A 19,904-nucleotide genomic window follows, 5' to 3' on the forward strand; every position below is an offset into this window, starting at 1 on the left:
GGTGAAACAGCAAGAAACCTCGACACCCGCCTCAATGAACACATTTACGCATGTAGGAACGATAACTTGAACAACGCCTGTGTACAACACCGAAATTCCACCAATCATCTCATGAAATTCAGAGACGCCCAATTAGTGAGCAAAGAAACTAATTTCCGTAGACGCAAGTGCCTCGAATCAGCACTGATAGCTGTTTCGAATACAATTAAACAAAACAACGGCAGTTTCACCATCTCCGAAGTCTTAGCAAGAATCCTCCTGAAAACAGTAAACCCTGCCATCACATAGTCTCTCCTGTTATACTACACAAGCACATACAAGGAGTGAACACTGAAACAAGCTGCCTCTTTCCAGTCTATATTTGTCCAACCTATTTTTATGTTACCCAAGTAATGGCTTTTATATCCTTTTTCTCATGTACGAATTAATTGCTCTACCATATTGTATTACTTTTGTCACTACTACTACTACTACTACCACCACTAGTGAACATCGAAATGGTACCTCACTAGTATTGCACCTCACTCTGAGCCTATATATACCCTCTGTGTCCATGTATTGTTTGTAATGGCTTGATAAAGCTCCTGGAGAGCGAAACGTTGCCACAATAAAATGTCACATTAGTTGCACTTGTGTCCTTTTACTTTACATAGTGTAGAGTTAATGAGAGTGTCGTGGTGGTCACCACTGAGCTGTCATTACCTACCTACGCCGTGCGTCACTCGACTCACCTTCCCTGCCTATCCCCTGCCTACTGACTCCCTTACTCCCATAAACCCCAATTATCATTTCGTTCCATTACCCCCTTACATGACACAGACGGCCGCATGGGGCAGACAGAGCCGGTGCGGCTGCTGTATGGAGTATGGTGGATCTTCTCGGTCGTCGTCATCTACGCCTACACCAGCACGCTGATCGCCTTCCTTACAGTACCTCGTAAGACCAACCTTATCATTTCTCTGGAAGAACTGGCTAACCAGGACAAGGTACTCTGGACTTACAGGATCAGTACACCACACGACGCCCTCTTCTCGGTGCGTGTACTGACTGTACTTGCTAATAGATTATGTTCCGGCAAAGCTAAAAGCCTGACTGATTACCTCAGACTACCTTTCCGCTTTGCCTGCCGTCTCCTTGCATTCAGCCGATGAAGTCCGCAGCACAGGCCAATAATTTCGTCAATAAAGATACCAAGTGTTGCACACGAGTCTTACCCATCAACTAACAATAGGAAATCAATGGTTCTAGTGTACAATCAGGACAATCAGTATCCTGGTACCTATTTACAGCTAGGTGAACAGGGGCAGCAGTTGTAAGAAAGCTTCCTAAAACGTCTCGATTGGCACAAATTAATCACTTGGCTACAAATCACCCGATTCTGAAAGCGTTTCTCTCAGAATTAAAAAAAAAAAAATTACTCGCATAGTATATATTTTTTTTTAAATTTTTGACTGCTTGGTAAAACGAAGTTTTCAACTGCCTCGTTGTAGATTTCTCAATTAAACTACCAAAACTTCACATGATTTTCCTTGCGTTGGTTTTTGTAAAGTCTGCCTAAGCAGAGGCTGAGCCGCGATTAGCAAACCTGGGGATTAAAAAATGAAGATTTTATCCGGATTATCAACACAAAGGATTAACATTTACGATTGGATTATTAATCCTCTTCCCCAGGATGTTTTGGATATGTTGCAATTTACTTCTTTATACGTAATAATGTTGGAAACTACGATAAACGATGCTTCCTTGCACTAGCTGTCTGATCAGCTCAGGTTATGTGCACGAGCTGAGGTCCATGACTCAGGAAATCGCGATGACACGAATGTAAACAAACCAGGGAACGGGTGGGGGTTGAACCTATGGCGACTGAGTTCTGGAACTCACAGACCATTGCGTTAACCACTGATTTACGTACTGTTTCTTGTACTCCTAGCATCACTGTTAACAAGGTCCCCAGGACCCACACAATTTTCCCATAAATGTATTAAGTGGCTGTATAAGTGTCATTTCCACAACTTGATACCATATACCTGGTTCTAACCACTTTCACTTACAATTGGATCCATCGGATTAGAACCATAAACCACGTAGCTGCTCTTTGAGCTGAATAACCTCACACGGGTTTAGCACCTTATAAATTTAACCAACGCGACAATGTAGTGTTCTTTTTTAAAGTGAAGTTAAATAACTTTCATTATTATTATTATTATTATTATTATTATTATTATTATTATTATTATTATTATTATTATTATTATTATTATTATTATTATTATTATTATTATTATTAAAGCTAAGGGCTAAACCTGTTCGTTGACTTACAGAGTGCCGAGCCTCCAAGTACTTACTACAAGATTGGTCGTTTGTTGAAGAAACGACCTGACCTTTTGGTGCAGACTGACCGCCAGGGACTCGAAGCCGTGCTGACAAAACACATTGCCTTTATTAAGGTATGCACCTTATACCTGCTTGTCCTTATACCTCATATCTGTTGGTCCTTATATCCACTCGTCCTGCCCTTCCATAGCCTTGATATGTGGAACGTTTACCTTGATAAGACACATGTGCAGCAGTTAGGTATCTTTGTTCCTATTTTTTTGAACATGAGTCTTACTTATCAACTTGTCGGTATTGTACATCATTATCATCTTCGCAACTTTTATATTGTCATCCTCGTGGTTTACTCCTCAGGTTCGACTCTCCCACACATTATTACCACTATCACTACTTCTGTTTCTACCTCTCTTTGTCCCGTCCCTGTCTCCTTCACTTATACACACTGGCTTCCTTACTCTTTTGTGTCTGTGTGACTTTGTAAATGGTCCGAGTGGGACCGATACGTCGTCGTAAACTCCTCTGTCCTATGTGCGGGTTATTTGTGTCTCTCTGCTTCCCACTGTCCCTTACTGATTCTCCTCATCTACTGTCCTTGCTCTTTCTGTATCCTCTCTCCACGTATCTGATTCCTTTCCCTGCTCTTATTCTATCATCTAGACAAACTGTGATGAATGAACACCTTAGTAAACAAAAGATCTGACTAACAATATATTTGCGTATCCCTGCAACGTACACTAATAAATTCCAAAAAAGCAAAGTTACCGCCTCAAAAAACTTTTCCCTCACAAGGAAAAATCTTGGCTTGACTTCGCTATGGAGGAGGATTACCAGGCCACCAAGCAGTGTCGTCTGGCACAAGTCAATCAATACTTCTTCAGCAGCGGCATCGGCTGGATACTTCAGCAAAACTCAACATACCTCTACCTCTTCAATGCCGAGTGAGTAGCCGGTCAGTGAAGAGTGTATGGCAAGCATGTATAGCGGAAGATCCGACTGCAGTGAACTCTTTGTCGATGATACAAGGAAGTTCACTCGCAGACAGAAACGGTGTAAAAAGAGACTGTATACAGTGTCTGTCTACACTGCAATTCTCTCTCCGTGCGTGTGTGTGTGTGTGTGTATGATTATATATATATATATATATATATATATATATATATATATATATATATGTCGTGCCGAATATGTAAAACTGGTCAATTAGCCAAAACTCATTTAAAATTAAGTCCTTTCTGAAATTTTCTCTTATACGTTTAAAGATATATTTTTTTCATTAATGTTAATGTAAAAATTTTTAATTTTGCACCAAAAGAATCTTAGAAAACTTACCTAACCTTATTATAACAACAGCAATTTATTTTAGCCTAACCCAACTAAATATATTTTAAATACGTTTACAATAATTTAGTACTAAACAAGCACAATCAAATATATTTTTTTCGTTAGGTTCAGAATGATTTTGGCGAAATTATTGCATACATAAATTTTTGATTGTCCTATATGGCAAGATGAGCGTTGCTATTTAAGCCAAGATGACAAGTTCTGCCTATTCGGCACGACATATATATATATATATATATATATATATATATATATATATATATATATATATATATATATATATATAATGTAGGACAGCACTATATAATGATCTGTGCTTAAAAAGAGTTACTGCCGAGTAACAGGAATTAGGTCACTTGTCTATTCCTTTCCTGCCAGTATTTGACTCGCGTCCTGCCAGTTGCTAAGTCAGTGGGTTACTTGTGCTCTACCTGGCTGGGTTATCCTTGCTTAATAACCCTAAGTATATCCTCTTCGTCTTTGTTTACCATCTCAACACGTTAAATTTTTCATTGGTTTTATTGCTTTATTATGCACCCCAGACCCATGCTGGCGGCGCTAGTCAAAAGATAACAGAGGCACATTATGGGTCCAGGAACTGGGCCCCGGTATTTCGAAAGCTTAATAAGTTATAATGTTAATGAACTATTTCATCAGGATTCTCAAAATGGCACAGTCCGGACTGTTCAACAAGTGGAGGCAGCAATACTGGCCCAGAGCCAACAAGTGTACAGCAGGGAGGGTGTCTGGTCCATGGGCTCCCAAGCCTCTCCAGCTGAAGAACTTCGTTGGTCACTTCTTTATCCTGGGTGTGGGTGCCTGCCTGGCTCTCCTGATCCACCTCGCTGACACTGTAGTCTGGGGAAGGTTCTGGATCATCTCTCACCACCACCCTGACCACCACCCTGACCACCACCCTGACCACCACTCTGACCACCACCCTGACCACCACCCTGACCACCACTCAGACCACCACTCTGACCACCACTCTGACCACCGCGCTGACCAGGGTATTACCGCAGTCGTTTTACTCACTACTAAAATTTATTGTATGATATGGCTCCTGTCTAATGGAATATTATTGTGAAAATTTGTCTGGGCTGCCTCCAAGTGAGTCGCCTACCCTGGCAAACTCTGTTGACACCGAGCTCTGAGATGGGTACCTCAGCCTCACAAGTGGCTTATAGGACAGATTTTTTCACAAATGATTGGTATTGCAAGAAACCTCGCCTGCATGCACGTATAAAGGACTAACTTACTTGGTGTTGCAGCATATATCCTGATCTTCAACTTCCTAAGCCTAGCTTTAGCCCCCTTGGACTTCCCCTTGGGAACCACGTGCAACCGGGAGCATTAATTCTGGGCATACTCTCTCTGTAGCACGCCGAGCCCTCAGTTAACTCAATCCACAATCTCCTAAGTCACTGGCCAGATCCTACTGGAAAAGGTGAATATCTCGTCTTACTGTATGGGCTGATGGAGGAGATCATCTACGGTACATCGAGGTGTCTCTACCAGATTTCCCCAGGTCTCAGATGTGAAGACACGTGGGGGCGCCGCCTGATGTTCACGGCACGTCTTGTCCAGTCGAAGTCTATCGTAAGAAGGACGCTATTCTGTCTTTGTGACCTGCGCCCCGCCATTCAAGCTAGGGCTGCCAGTTCTCCCTAGCTAACTTATCCTAATGTTTGCCTACATTATCGGCCTATTACTACCTATGTTAAGGTCTTAGGTCTACTCTATCATTATCTACAGATGCCTTAGTAAACCTAATATTAGTGTATTACCAGTAAACCTACCTACTCCTTCCCCGAAGAGTAAATCTATAAATTAAATAAGCTTACCAACCGCCAACCAGAGAATGCCTTGCTTGTTTGGGAGGGTTTAAGGGTCGCTCGGCTCAGACGACCAGACGCTCATGCTGGATCTGAGCTGTGGAACTATTTGGACCAAATAAATTTCCACATCCTCCCGCCGGCGAAGGTAGGCGCTAAGTCTAGATCAAGTCTGCCTCCCGCAGGCCCCCCCAGTGGGCCCTGGACTCGAGCGCCGTTCGACGGGTCGTCCGGCCGCTCAGCTCGCTCAACCTCTGGTCTGATTTCTCATGTCCCGGTCCCACCGTGTGGACCTCGAGAGGCAAAAGCCTGTTGATGGGTCTTATAGTCTCGACACCGTTCATTCTCACTTTCACCATTCTCAACCGCCCAGCCTTGTCTGGGTGGGTTGACACTACCAGGCCAAGAGGCCAGTATGCCCTCGGCGCCTCGGATTCTACCAGCACCAGGTCCCCTTCACTTAGCATCATCTTATTCGCCTCGGGGTCGGCACCATAGAAATGTTCCCGCAAGGTTGTCAAGTAATCCCTGCGCCACACCTGGTTCCATTTGTCCAGGATGTTCACCAGTCTGTTGTGACTCCTGTGCAGTTCTTCATTGATGGGGGGACCATCTGGCCCATAATAATCCAGCTCCTTGGAAGACTGACTCAAAATTGCGGGGAAGGGCTCAATCCTTCTTCCAAACAGCATGTGATTGGGGGTGAGAGCTTCTTGCTCGTCAATCCCATTTTGTACGTAGGTCAGAGGCCTGTTATTAACTCTTGCCTCTATCTCAACTAACACTGTCCTCAGTTCATCACAGCTCACCCTCCTGCCGTGCAAGACCTTCCGAATGCACCTTTTGACTGTGCCCACCATGCGTTCATAGAATCCCCCTTGCCAGGGTGCCCTGGGAGCTATGAACCTCCACTCGCACTCTATTCTCTTCAGGTGTTCTCGTACTTCTCCGTTGTCCCTAAGATTCCTGAAAACTTTATCGGCCGCCCTAAAGCTTGTGCCATTGTCCGAGATAATCAATCGCGGGCACGAGAATTTGGCAGTAAACCTCCTGAACAACTTCACGAAAGTCTCTGTCGTCATATCTTCTGCCAACTCCAAATGCACCGCTCGAGTAGTGGCACAGGTAAACAGGCAGACATATACTTTCTGAGGGCCCTCCTTAACGTCTCCTGGGTTCTTCAATGTGATAGCCCCCGTATAGTCTATTCCTACAGTCTCAAAGGGCCTGTCACTATGTACCCGCTCCTGAGGCAGCGGTGGTGGACCTGGGTAGGGTAGGGTCCTCCCATCGTACCGCCGGCAGACCGTGCAACTCTTTAGCACCCTTTTGACGGCAGCTCAACCCTTCAGTACCCAGTAATTCTGATGTAGGCAGGTGAGGGTATCTCCAAACCACCCATGTAAGGTCCTCTGATGGGCATCTTGTATCAATAGCTCTGTCGCCCATCCCTCCTTTCCCAGCAGCACGGGATGTTTGGCCCCATAGCTGAGCTCAGAGTTTTGTATTCTTCCCCTGCATCTTATTAGCCCCGCATGATCTAGGAACAATCCCAATGAGTGAACCAATTTGCTGTTCCCTGAGTCGTCATCGTTGGACACGCGTCCTGACGCCATAACCTGCTGCCGGGTCGCAAGTACTTCCAGCACTCCTGGAAACCTCCCCCTTTGGTACTGCCTTATCCAATATTCTCTGGGACCCACTAGAGACAACTGTCGACCCTGGCTTACCTTGTCATGCAGCTTCCTCACGAATCGAAATACCATTTCCGTGACTCCTATAAGTTTTCTCCACGAGGAGTAGCGCCTGGGGTCAAATAATTCAGTGTCGTGTTCCCCCGCGAAATGTACTATGCTGCTGATTGTCTCCACGAATTTCTGTTCCGGCCAGCAATCCCTTGCCGGTAACCAGTCTGGGCCTTTGAACCAAAGCTCGCTTTTACTCAACTTTCTGTGTGTCACCCCTCGGCTTATCAGGTCGGCTGGGTTTTGATCTGTAGGCACATACAGAATTGTTGACGTTGACTGTAGTTCCCGTATCTCCTTTACCCGATTCCTGACATAGGGGAGCTTAGACCTGTCATTCTGGACCCACTGTAAGGCCACCTCCGAGTCTGTCCATACATAGGTGTGTGTCACCCTCAGATTACTTAACACCTCCTCTACGTACTTACCCAGTCTTGCTCCCAGCAACATCGCCGTGAGCTCTAGCTTTGGGATCGAGCAATCCTTCAGGGGTGTCACCCGCGCACGACTGGTGACCAGATTGACTTGGTCCCCGGCCACCAAATACGCTACTGCCCCATAGGCCCTGGAGGAGGCATCACAGAAGACGTGCAAGTCATAATCCCGCCCGGTGCACCCGATGGACCTGGGGAATGTGAACTCGTGCAATTCCGCTAGGTCTTTGTTAACCAGATCCCACTCCTGGCAGACTGTTTCTGGCAGTGGGTCGTCCCAACCTAGGTTCAGCTCCCAGGTCTGTTGTACTAGCATCCTCCCTCGAATGGTGATGGGTGTCAACAAACCCAAAGGATTGAAGGCAGTCTGCACTTTGCTCAGCAAAGACCTCCTGGTCAGCTTCCCTTCCCCGTCAGGCTTCCTCTTTAGCCTAAGTCTGTCTTCCTTGACTTCCCACTCCAGTCCCAACACCGATGTTACCTCAGGCACTGAGTAGCCAGTATAGTCATGTTCCACCATGCCCCGCAACGTTGGATTGTTTGTCACCCATTCTCTCAATGGCATGTTAGCTGAGAGCATCTCCTGATTAGACTCTCGGTAAATATCCATCAACAGCCTTTCATCTGAGGTGGTACCCTGCATGTTGTCTACATAAAATAGGGTCTTCAGTAATTCTTTAAGCGGGCTGTTACAGTTCACAAGGTGGTAGTCTATGGTAGCCTGTAATAGGAATGGTGAACTAGTGGCACCAAACAACACTGCCCTGAATCTATAGGTATCATACCCTTGCTTGGGCATCTCCCTGTTAGCCAGCCACAAGAACCTTGTGTAGTCCCTATCCTGTGGCTGCAACCCAATACGTAGGAAGGCTTTGCTAATGTCTGCCGCATAGGCGTACTGTTCCGTCCTGAATCTCAACAACACATCTGCTAATTTCTGCGTCAGGGAGGGCCCTGTGAGCAGACAGTCGTTCAACGATGGCTCTCGGGGACTCGCCTGCGAGCTGCAGTTGAAGACTACTCTGATGGGAGTGGTTACCGACTCCTTGGTGACTGCCATGTGTGGAAGATAATGGGTGTTTTCCCCAGGGCTGGCATTGGGCACTTTCTCGATGAACCCAAGGGCCAGCTGTTCCTTAATAATATCATCATATTTCCCCACCAGACCCTTCCTGGTCAGGCTGTTCACCAATGAATTCAACTGACCACGTGCCCTCTTGAAATTAGTGGGCAGCGTTGGGTGGCCCGGTTTCCATGGGAGTCGCACCCAATACTGCCCGTCCCTGAACTGCACATGGTTCAAGTAATCTCGATACGTCTCTTCGTGTTCGGGGGGCGGCTGGTCACCTTTAATCCCTACTACATCCAGGTCCCATAGTTTATGGACCGGCTCACTGTCGGATATGCCAACTTGCGCCTCTGACAGGCCTTCGTGCACACCAATCCGCATCACCAGTACAGCCTCAGTCGCTGTAATACCAGAGCCCTCCTTTCCCGGGGTCGCAGGGAAGTGAGCTGGTATTCTGCCTCCTACGATGTACCCCGCTGGAGTCCTGTACAGGCCCACACCTTCCTTGATAACCCTTCTCGTAGACACGAACTCGTCTAGGTAATCCCCTCCTACCAATATGCCTACATTACTAACATTGTCTGTAGCAATGTCTGGTTCTGCTAGCTTCACACCCAACTCCCTCAAACGTTTGACTGCTTCAGCCAGTCCCCTAGTGGTAATGATATTGGGCAGCCTCTTCACCATCAAGGCTGAAATTTCCCGTCGATGCCCGGCTAACCTGACCGTCACATTGACTACTGGATAAGACCTGCGTGGGACTTCCCCACCAAACCCTTCCACCTTCATGTCAACTTTACCAACTGTCTCCAGCTTCAACCTAGTGGCTAGACTCTCCGCTATGAAGGATCTCTGTGCCCCACTGTCGAAGAACAAACGGGTTGTTTCAGACTTCTTCCCGTTCGCGACCACCGCCATTATGGTGGGCAAGGCCACCGAACCTTGAAACTGCTCACCAGAACAAATTCTCGGTGCCGTACTCACCACACTCATCGTTACTTCTGACTTGTTCTTGCTCTCCGCCCTTTCTTGCGGTTTGCTCTCCTTAACTTGTGCTAATCCGGCATCATTAGGACACAGTGCACTGTGGTGCTTTCCCTTCCGGCAGCCCCGACACTCCCTGAGCATGGTGTTACAGTCCCTGGCAAAATGTTCTCCACAACACTTGAAACAAAGTCTCAACTCTCTTAGCCGTTGAACCCTTTGGTTATAGGTGGTGAAGCTTGAACACCCTGAACTAGCGTGTTCTTCATCACAAAACACGCACCGTCTCATACTGGCCGCTTTAGTGGCTTCTCCCTTGGCCCTGTGGGTGGAGGACTCGCCCTGGGCATAATACGTGCCTACTTTAGTGGGAGGTGGTTTAGGTCTATCTCTCGAATGTCTGGGGAAGTCGACCGACTTCTCCTTGGTAGGTAATTTCTCCCCCTGACCTATGCTCAGGTGAGATATGAGATCCCCTAACCCTTCAATAATTTGGCTTATCGTGAACCTATTCGTCCGATATTTTAAGTGTAACTCATGCACTGTCGTGCTAGCCAGTTTCCTCTGAATCACCTGGCTAAGGACCCATTTTGAATCATTCTCACCATGCAGATCTCTGAAACTATTGGTCAAGCTCATAATCTCAATACGGAACTTCTCTAGACTTTGACGGTCATGTCGGCAAGCCTCTAGATCCAACAACCGATAAAGTATAGCTACCTTTATCTCCTCAGTGTTGCCAAACATGTCTTCTAATTGGTCTTTGGCATGTTGGTAATTAGCGTCAGTAATCGGGTAGTGCCGGACCAGATCTAAGGCTTTACCCTTGAGCTGCGACCGCAAATACTGCAACTTGACGGCATCTGACAAATCATTTCTGTCATCTATCTGGGCTCTAAACTGATCCCAGAAACCAATGTACTCTGTTAAGGTTCCGTCAAACGTTGGTAAATTCAGCTGGGGCAACTTGGGCAACATATTGACAGGTGTGTGGTTGTTTGGGGTACCTGCGGTGTTCAACACCATCCTTGGAATACTAGCCTTTAATGTACTTAACTTATCTTTGTACATATTCATCTCCTGATGACAATCTACATCATCCTTAGTGAATTCGTCCATAGCCTGCTGAAGACTTCCCTGGGATTCCTCATCCTCAATAGCCTGTAGCTCATATGCTGAGAATGCTTGTTCATAGGCTTCCCACTTTTCCCCCAAACTCTTCAAGCAGTTCTGCAAATCATCGCAGTCTACATTACTGCGTTGGCAAGTAGCCTTGCACCTGTTACGCGTTCTGTTCAGATGCCCTTTGTATGCTGCTACTGATCGTTTTAATTTTGTTAGCACTGAACCAGACTCTCCTGAACCCCCATCTGCCATTGTCGAAGTTTAATGAGGAGTGTGACACTAATTGTACTTTACCCAGTCCACCCCACAGCACGTCACGGTGTTAGGTGAGAATGAACGAGTCTTAAGGCTTCTCAACAAGCTTAACAATTCCCTTTGTTATATTGACTCTACTATGAATCAAAAATGTACACTGTTAGCTCTCAAATCCCAATCAAAATGTGTATCGATGTGAAAGCTTAATCTAGCACTCAACTGTACAATGCCAGCAAATAATTACAGGACTTAACCTAGTCTCAGGTATAATTCACAAATCCCACATTAACATGAATCAAAGATGATGAAAATCACAATAAAAGTGCAGTGTACAAATTAAATCACTTGGTTAACACAAGCAAATTCAACAATTCAACTTGTGAAACAGTAAATAAATAATGTATGTAAACAGCTTGGCCTAACTGTGCCCAGCTTACTCTGTTTAGCATGGATGGTTGGATAAGGTAAATCCTAACCTAGCTAGTGTGCTATAACTTAAACCTGGCTTTATAACTCCCTGTAAATAATAACTAGGTTAAATCTGTCCTAGCTACTATAACCTTTTGTAAATATTGCACAAGCCTAGCCTAACTGTGGCTACCTTGCAAATCCACTGTAAGTAATTAACACACAAGTCTCCTACTCTGGATTACTTGTAATCACTGTAAATAATTAAATTCACAAGCTTCTCTAGCCTACCTGGCCTGCCTGTAAATTACTGCAAATAACAACTTCTGTGTATAGTCAGCTTGGCCTAGCCTCTGAGTAACTTTGACCTAGGTGTGCTAACTTAAACCTAACTTTTTTAAACTGGTTCCTAACTGTGGCCTAGCTATGATAGCTTAACCTGTGGCCTAGCTATGATAGCTTAACCTAACTTTGTTAAACTGGTTCTTAACTGTAGCCTAGCTATGATAGCTTAACCTAACTGTGGCCTAGCTATGATAGCTTAACCTAACTCTGTAAAACTGGTTCCTAACTGTGGCCTAGCTATGATAGCTTAACCTAGCTATTCCACATCCGGTTTTCGAAGGACCACTTTTGTGAAAATTTGTCTGGGCTGCCTCCAAGTGAGTCGCCTACCCTGGCAAACTCTGTTGACACCGAGCTCTGAGATGGGTACCTCAGCCTCACAAGTGGCTTATAGGACAGATTTTTTCACAAATGATTGGTATTGCAAGAAACCTCGCCTGCATGCACGTATAAAGGACTAACTTACTTGGTGTTGCAGCATATATCCTGATCTTCAACTTCCTAAGCCTAGCTTTAGCCCCCTTGGACTTCCCCTTGGGAACCACGTGCAACCGGGAGCATTAATTCTGGGCATACTCTCTCTGTAGCACGCCGAGCCCTCAGTTAACTCAATCCACAATCTCCTAAGTCACTGGCCAGATCCTACTGGAAAAGGTGAATATCTCGTCTTACTGTATGGGCTGATGGAGGAGATCATCTACGGTACATCGAGGTGTCTCTACCAGATTTCCCCAGGTCTCAGATGTGAAGACACGTGGGGGCGCCGCCTGATGTTCACGGCACATCTTGTCCAGTCGAAGTCTATCGTAAGAAGGACGCTATTCTGTCTTTGTGACCTGCGCCCCGCCATTCAAGCTAGGGCTGCCAGTTCTCCCTAGCTAACTTATCCTAATGTTTGCCTACATTATCGGCCTATTACTACCTATGTTAAGGTCTTAGGTCTACTCTATCATTATCTACAGATGCCTTAGTAAACCTAATATTAGTGTATTACCAGTAAACCTACCTACTCCTTCCCCGAAGAGTAAATCTATAAATTAAATAAGCTTACCAACCGCCAACCAGAGAATGCCTTGCTTGTTTGGGAGGGTTTAAGGGTCGCTCGGCTCAGACGACCAGACGCTCATGCTGGATCTGAGCTGTGGAACTATTTGGACCAAATAAATTTCCACAATTATTGTTATATTTATGGGGAAGCACTAAATGCTTGGGAGGCACAAAGAATCGATCTAAGGAAGGGGATTAAAACCCCTCACTAGCATGAAAAAACCTTGAGGGGCCTGTTTTTCCTCTGATTTTAACCTCAATTACACATTACATTTAGTATTTTTTTAATATAACTTGCAGAAAGTTCATCTGGCTATATAATTTCAAGCTAACATTTCATTATTTGTAACGACTTAATTCACACAAAATCATTATAAAACTTTTACGAGTATTTTTAGTCTGAGAGTCAACTATAATTTGTGGTGACCACGACTGTGCAGTTTTAGTTCGTAACAAAAGTTATTATAAAGATAAAGAGTCAATATAAGTGAAGGTTATGTTGATAATGGTATAAAATACCGAGCAGTTGATGATTAAGACACCTGTACAACAGTTCGGTATCTTTTTTGTTGAAAATTGTCGCCTACACAGTAGGCTTCATCAGTCAAATACAGAGGTAGCAGGTGTAGTAGTGAAGTAAAGGTGAAGTAATCAGTCCAACAACCTTGGAGAAAAAGTATCTGAGGTGGTCAGTCCCTCAGCCTGGAGAAGAGTTCAGCTCCATGGAGCTGAACTCTTCTGACATAATCAGACTGAGGGACTGAAAACCACAAATACTTATTCTCCACTACACCTGCTGAATCTGTATCAGGACTGAAGAAGTCACTCGTGGCTATACGTTCCTCTAATAAATGTCCTGAACTGTACTTAAATGTCTTTTTCAACAACATTTTGACATAGTCTCCGCTTGCGTTAACTTAAAAAAAACTGATTTACTTTCCCGTTTTCTTTCATCTCAGAAAAGAAGGAACGTAAACATTGAGATGAAGGAGGAAGAACGACTGGACGCCATCACATGAAAGGATCATCCTGGATTCCCACTCTATTTCTGCACCATTGCAAGCTCCTGATGATGTGTTGATTACAAAATGAAAGTGCATAGAGTTACATTTCAACTTCTCCCCTCAGGGGTTATTTTGCATCATGTGTGGCTCGTGCCCCCAGATCATTACCTCGTGGGTACCCCCGTGGACACCTACCACCTCCCCCTCGGTCCCCGGGGGTGACACCGCTCAGAACATCTGTCAATGCTTACAAAATAATTTCATTTACATTGTTTTCCTGGAGTCGTGTTTGGCACTTCAAGCACTGAATAAAACTACTAACCTGGAGTTTACCTGGAGAGAGTTCCGGGGGTCAACGCCCCCGCGGCCCGGTCTGTGACCAGGCCTCCTGGTGGATCAGAGCCTGATCAACCAGGCTGTTGCTGCTGGCTGCACGCAAACCAACGTACGAGCCACAGCCCGGCTAGTCAGGTACCGACTTTAGGTGCTTGTCCAGTGCCAGCTTGAAGACTGCCAGGGGTCTGTTGGTAATCCCCCTTATGTATGCTGGGAGGCAATTAAACAGTCTCGGGCTCCTGACACTTATTGTATGGGCTCTTAACGTGCTAGTGACACCCCTGCTTTTCATTGGGGGGATATTGCATCGTCTGCTAAGTCTTTTGCTTTCGTAGTGAGTGATTTTCGTGTGCAAGTTCGGTACTAGTCCCTCTAGGATTTTCCAAGTGTATATAATCATGTATCTTTCCCGCCTGCATTCCAGGGAATACAGTTTTAGGAACCTCAAGCGCTCCCAGTAATTGAGGTGTTTTATCTCCGTTATGCGCGCCGTGAAGGTTCTCTGTACATTTTCTAGGTCAGCAATTTCACCTGCCTTGAAAGCTGCTGTTAGTGTGCAGCAATATTCCAGCCTAGATAGAACAAGTGACCTGAAGAGTGTCATCACGGGCTTGGCCTCCCTAGTTTTGAAGGTTCTCATTATCCATACTGTCATTTTTCTAGCAGATGCGATTGATACAATGTTATGGTCCTTGAAGGTGAGATCCTCCGACATGATCACTCCCAGGTCTTTGACGTTGGTGTTTCGCTCTATTTTGTGGCCAGAATTTGTTTTGTACTCTGATGAAGATTTAATTTCCTCGTGTTTACCATATCTGAGTAATTGAAATTTCTCATCGTTGAACTTCATATTGTTTTCTGCAGCCCACTGAAAGATTCGGTTGATGTCCGCCTGGAGCATTGCAGTGTCTGCAATGGAAGACACTGTCATGCAGATTCGGGTGTCATCTGCAAAGGAAGACACGGTGCTGTGGCTGACATCCTTGTCTATGTCGGATATGAGGATGAGGAACAAGATGGGAGCGAGTACTGTGCCTTGTGGAACAGAGCTTTTCACCGTGCCTGCCTCGGACTTTACTCTGTTGACGACTACTCTCTGTGTTCTGTTAGTGAGGAAATTATAGATCCATCGACCGACTTTTCCTGTTATTCCTTTAGCACGCATTTTGTGCGCTATTACGCCATGGTCACACTTGTCGAAGGCTTTTGCAAAGTCTGTATATATTACATCTGCATTTTTTTGTATCTTCTAGTGCATTTAGGACCTTGTCGTAGTGATCCAATAGTTGAGACAGACAGGAGCGACCTGTTCTAAACCCATGTTGCCCTGGGTTGTGTAACTGATGGGTTTCTAGATGGGTGGTGATCTTGCTTCTTAGGACCCTTTCAAAGATTTTTATGATATGGGATGTTAGTGCTATCGGTCTGTATTTCTTTGCTGTTGCTTTACTGCCCCCTTTGTGGAGTGGGGCTATGTCTGTTGTTTTTAGTAACTACGGGACGACCCCCGTGTCCATGCTCCCTCTCCATAGGATGGTAAAGGCTCGTGATAGGGGCTTCTTGCAGTTTTTGATGAACACGGAGTTCCATGAGTCTGGCCCTGGGGCAGAGTGCTTGGGCATGTCATTTATCGCCTGTTCGAAGTCATTTGGCGTCAGGATAACATCGGATAGGCTTGTGTTAACCAAATTTTGTGGCTCTCTCATAAAAAAATTAATTTTGATCTTCGACTCTCAGTCTGGTTAGCGGCTTGCTAAAAACTGAGTCATATTGGGACTTGAGTAGCTCACTCATTTCCTTGCTGTCATCTGTGTAGGACCCATCTTGTATAAGTAGGGGAACAATACTGGACGTTGTTCTCGACTTTGATTTGGCATAGGAGAAGAAATACTTTGGGTTTCTTTCGATTTCATTTATGGCTTTTAGTTCTTCCCGCGATTCCTGACTCCTATAAGATTCCTTTAGCTTAAGTTCGATGCTTGCTATTTCTCTGACCAGTGTCTCCCTACGCATTTCAGATATATTGACCTCTTTTAGCCGCTCTGTTATTCTTTTCCGTCGCCTGTAAAGGGAGCGCCTGTCTCTTTCTATTTTACATCTACTCCTCCTTTTTCTTAGAGGAATAAGCCTTGTGCATACATCGAGCGCCACCGAGTTAATCTGTTCTAGGCATAAGTTTGGGTCTGTGTTGCTTAGTATATCTTCCCAGCTTATATCGGTTAGGACTTGGTTTACTTGGTCCCACTTCATGTTTTTGTTATTGAAGTTGAATTTGGTGAATGCACCCTCGTGACTAATCTCATTATGTCGGTCTGGGGCTCCACGCATACATGTCTGAACCTCAGTTATGTTGTGATCTGAGTGTATTGATTTTGATATGGTGACATTTCTTATCAGATCATCATTGTTAGTGAAGATGAGGTCTAGTGTATTCTCCAGTCTAGTAGGCTCTATTATTTGCTGGTTTAAATTGAATTTTGTGCAGAGATTTAAAAGCTCGTGTGAGTGTGAGTTTTCATCAGAGTTGCATTTTGGAAGTAGTTTTCTTGTTATAATATCCTAGGTATCAACTGTGTGTGTTGCGGGGACCTACAGTGTGTGTGTGTTGCGGTGACCTACAGTGTGTGTGTGTGTTGCGGGGACCTACAGTGTGTGTGTGTTGCGGGGACCTACAGTGTGTGTGTGTTGCGGGGGCCTACAGTGTGTGTGTGTGTTGCGGGGACCTACAGTGTGTGTGTTGTGGGGACCTACAGTGTGTGTGTGTTGCGGGGACCTACAGTGTGTGTGTGTGTGTTGCGGGGACCTACAGTGTGTGTGTGTTGTGGGGACCTACAGTGTGTGTGTGTGTGTTGCGGGGACCTACAGTGTGTGTGTGTGTGTGTGTGTGTGTGTGTTGCGGGGACCTACAGTGTGTGTGTTGCGGGGACCTACAGTGTGTGTGTTGCGGGGACCTACAGTGTGTGTGTGTTGCGGGGACCTACAGTGTGTGTGTGTGTGTGTTGCGGGGACCTACAGTGTGTGTGTTGTGGGGACCTACAGTGTGTGTGTGTGTGTTGTGGGGACCCACAGTGTGTGTGTTGCAGGGACCCAGAGTGTGTGTGTTGCGGGGACCTACAGTGTGTGTGTTGCGGGGACCTACAGTGTGTGTGTGTGTTGCGGGGACCTACAGTGTGTGTCTTGCGGGGACCTACAGTGTGTGCGTGTGTGTTGCGGGGACCCAGAGTGTGTGTTGCGGGGACCTACAGTGTGTGTGTTGCGGGGACCTACAGTGTGTGTGTGTGTGATGCGGGGACCCACAGTGTGTGTGTTGCGGGGACCTACAGTGTGTGTGTTGCGGGGACATACAGTGTGTGTGTGTTGCGGGGACCTACAGTGTGTGAGTGTGTTGTGGGGACCTACAGTGTGTGAGTGTTGCGGGGACCTACAGTGTGTGTGTGTTTCGGGGAACTACAGTGTGTGTGTGTGTTGCGGGGACCTAGAGTGTGTGTGTTGGGGGGACCTACAGTGTGTGTGTGTTGCGGGGACCTACAGTGTGTATGTTGCGGGGACCTACAGTGTGTGTGTTGCGGGGACCCACAGTGTGTGTGTTGCGGGGACCTACAGTGTGTGTGTGTTGCGGGGACCTACAATGTGTGTGTGTGTTGCGGGGACCTACAAAGTGTGTGTGTTGCGGGGACCCACAGTGTGTGTGTTGCGGGGACCTACAGTGTGTGTGAGTGTGTTACGGGGACCTACAGTGTGTGTGTGTTGCGGAGACCTACAGTGTGTGTGTGTGTTGTGGGGACCTACTGTGTGTGTGTGTTGTGGGGACCTACAGTGTGTGTGTTGCGGGGATTTACAGTGTATGTGTGTTGTGGGGACCTACAGTGTGTGTTGCGGGGACCTACAGTGTATGCGTGTTGTGGGGACCTACAGTGTGTGTGTTGCGGGGACCTACAGTGTATGGGTGTTGTGAGGACCTACAGTGTGTGTGTGTTGCGGGGACCTACAGTGTGTGTGTGTTGTGGGGAACCACAGTGTGTATGTTGCGGGGACCTACAGTGTGTGTGTTGTGGGGACCTACAGTGCGTGTGTTGCGGGGACCTACAGTGCGTGTGTTGCGGGGACCTACAGTGTGTGTGTGTTGCGGGGACCTACAGTGTGCGTGTCGCGGGGACCTACAGTGTGTGTGTTGCGGGGACCCACAGTGTGTGTGTTGCGGGGACCTACAGTGTATGCGTGTTGTGGGGACCTACAGTGTGTGTGTTGCGGGAACCTACAGTGTGTGTATTGTGGGGACCTACAGTGTGTGTGTTGCGGGGACCTACAGTGTGTGTGTGTTCCGGGGACCTACGCTGTGTGTGTGTTGCGGGGACCTACAGAGTGTGTGTGTTGCGGGGACCTATACTGTGTGTGTTGCGGGGACCTACAGTGTGTGTGTGTTCCGGGGACCTACACTGCGTGTGTGTGTGTTGCGGGGAACTAAAGTGTGTGTGTTGCCAAGACCTACACTGTGTGTGTTGCGGGGACCTACAGTGTGTGTGTGTGTGTTGAGGGGACCTACACTGTGTGTGTGTTTGTTGCGGGGACCTAAAGTGTGTGTGTGTTGCGGAGACCTACACTGCGTGTGTTGCGGGGACCTACAGTGTGTGTGTGTGTGTGTTGCGGGGACCTACAGTATGTGTGTGTTGCGGGGACCTACAGTGTGTGTGTGTTGCTGAGACCTACAGTGTGTGTGTGTGTGTGTGTGTGTGTGTGTGTGTGTGTTGCGGGGACCTACAGTGTGTGTGTTTCGGGGACCTACAGTGTGTGTGTTGCGGGGACCTACAGTGTGTGTTGCGGGGACCTACAGTGTGTGTGTGTTTCGGGGACCTACAGTGTGTGTTGCGGGGACCTGCAGTGTGTGTGTGTGTTGCGACGACCTACAGTGTGTGTGTGTTGCGGGGACCTACAGTGTGTGTGTGTGTTGAGGGGACCTACAGTGTGTGTGTGTTGTGGGGACCTACAGTGTGTGTGTGTGTGTGTGTGTGTGTGTTGCATCAAGGCACCCATCACCAGCACCAAGGCACCCATCACCAGCATCAAGGCACCCATCACCAGTATAAAGGCACCCATCACCAGCATCGAGGCACCCATCACCAGCACCAAGGCACCCATCACCAGCATCAAGGCACCCATCACCAGCATCAAGGCACCCATCACCAGTATAAAGGCACCCATCACCAGCATCGAGGCACCCATCACCAGCACCAAGGCACCCATCACCAGCATCAAGGCACCCATCACTAGCAACAAGGCACCCATCACTAGCAACAAGGCACCCATCACCAGCACGAAGGCACCCATCACTAGCATCAAGGCACCCATCACCAGCATCAAGGCGCCCATCACCAGCATCAAGGCACCCATCACCAGCATCAAGGCACCCATCACCAGTATCAAGGCACCCATCACGAGCATCAAGGCACCCATCACTAAAGCATCAAGCATCAAGGCAGCATCAAGGCGCCCATCACCAGCATCAAGGCACCCATCACCAGCATCAAGGCACCCTTCCCCAGCATCAAGGCACCCTTCACCAGCATCAAGGCGCCCATCACCAGCATCAAGGCACCCATCACCAGCATCAAGGCACCCACAACCGTAAAACAAGCGCTATTTAT

The 19,904-nt window shown here is 46.8% G+C and overlaps 1 pseudogene; it reads left to right on the plus strand.

Moving 5' to 3' along the window:
- LOC138854247 (glutamate receptor ionotropic, delta-2-like) overlaps positions 1-19,888 on the plus strand; it is a 46,221-nt pseudogene extending 26,333 nt beyond the window's left edge.
- The last annotated feature ends 16 nt before the right edge of the window (positions 19,889-19,904 follow it).

The sequence above is a fragment of the Cherax quadricarinatus genome, chromosome 53, assembly GCF_038502225.1.
Source record: "Cherax quadricarinatus isolate ZL_2023a chromosome 53, ASM3850222v1, whole genome shotgun sequence".
Taxonomy (NCBI): Eukaryota; Metazoa; Arthropoda; class Malacostraca; order Decapoda; family Parastacidae; genus Cherax; species Cherax quadricarinatus.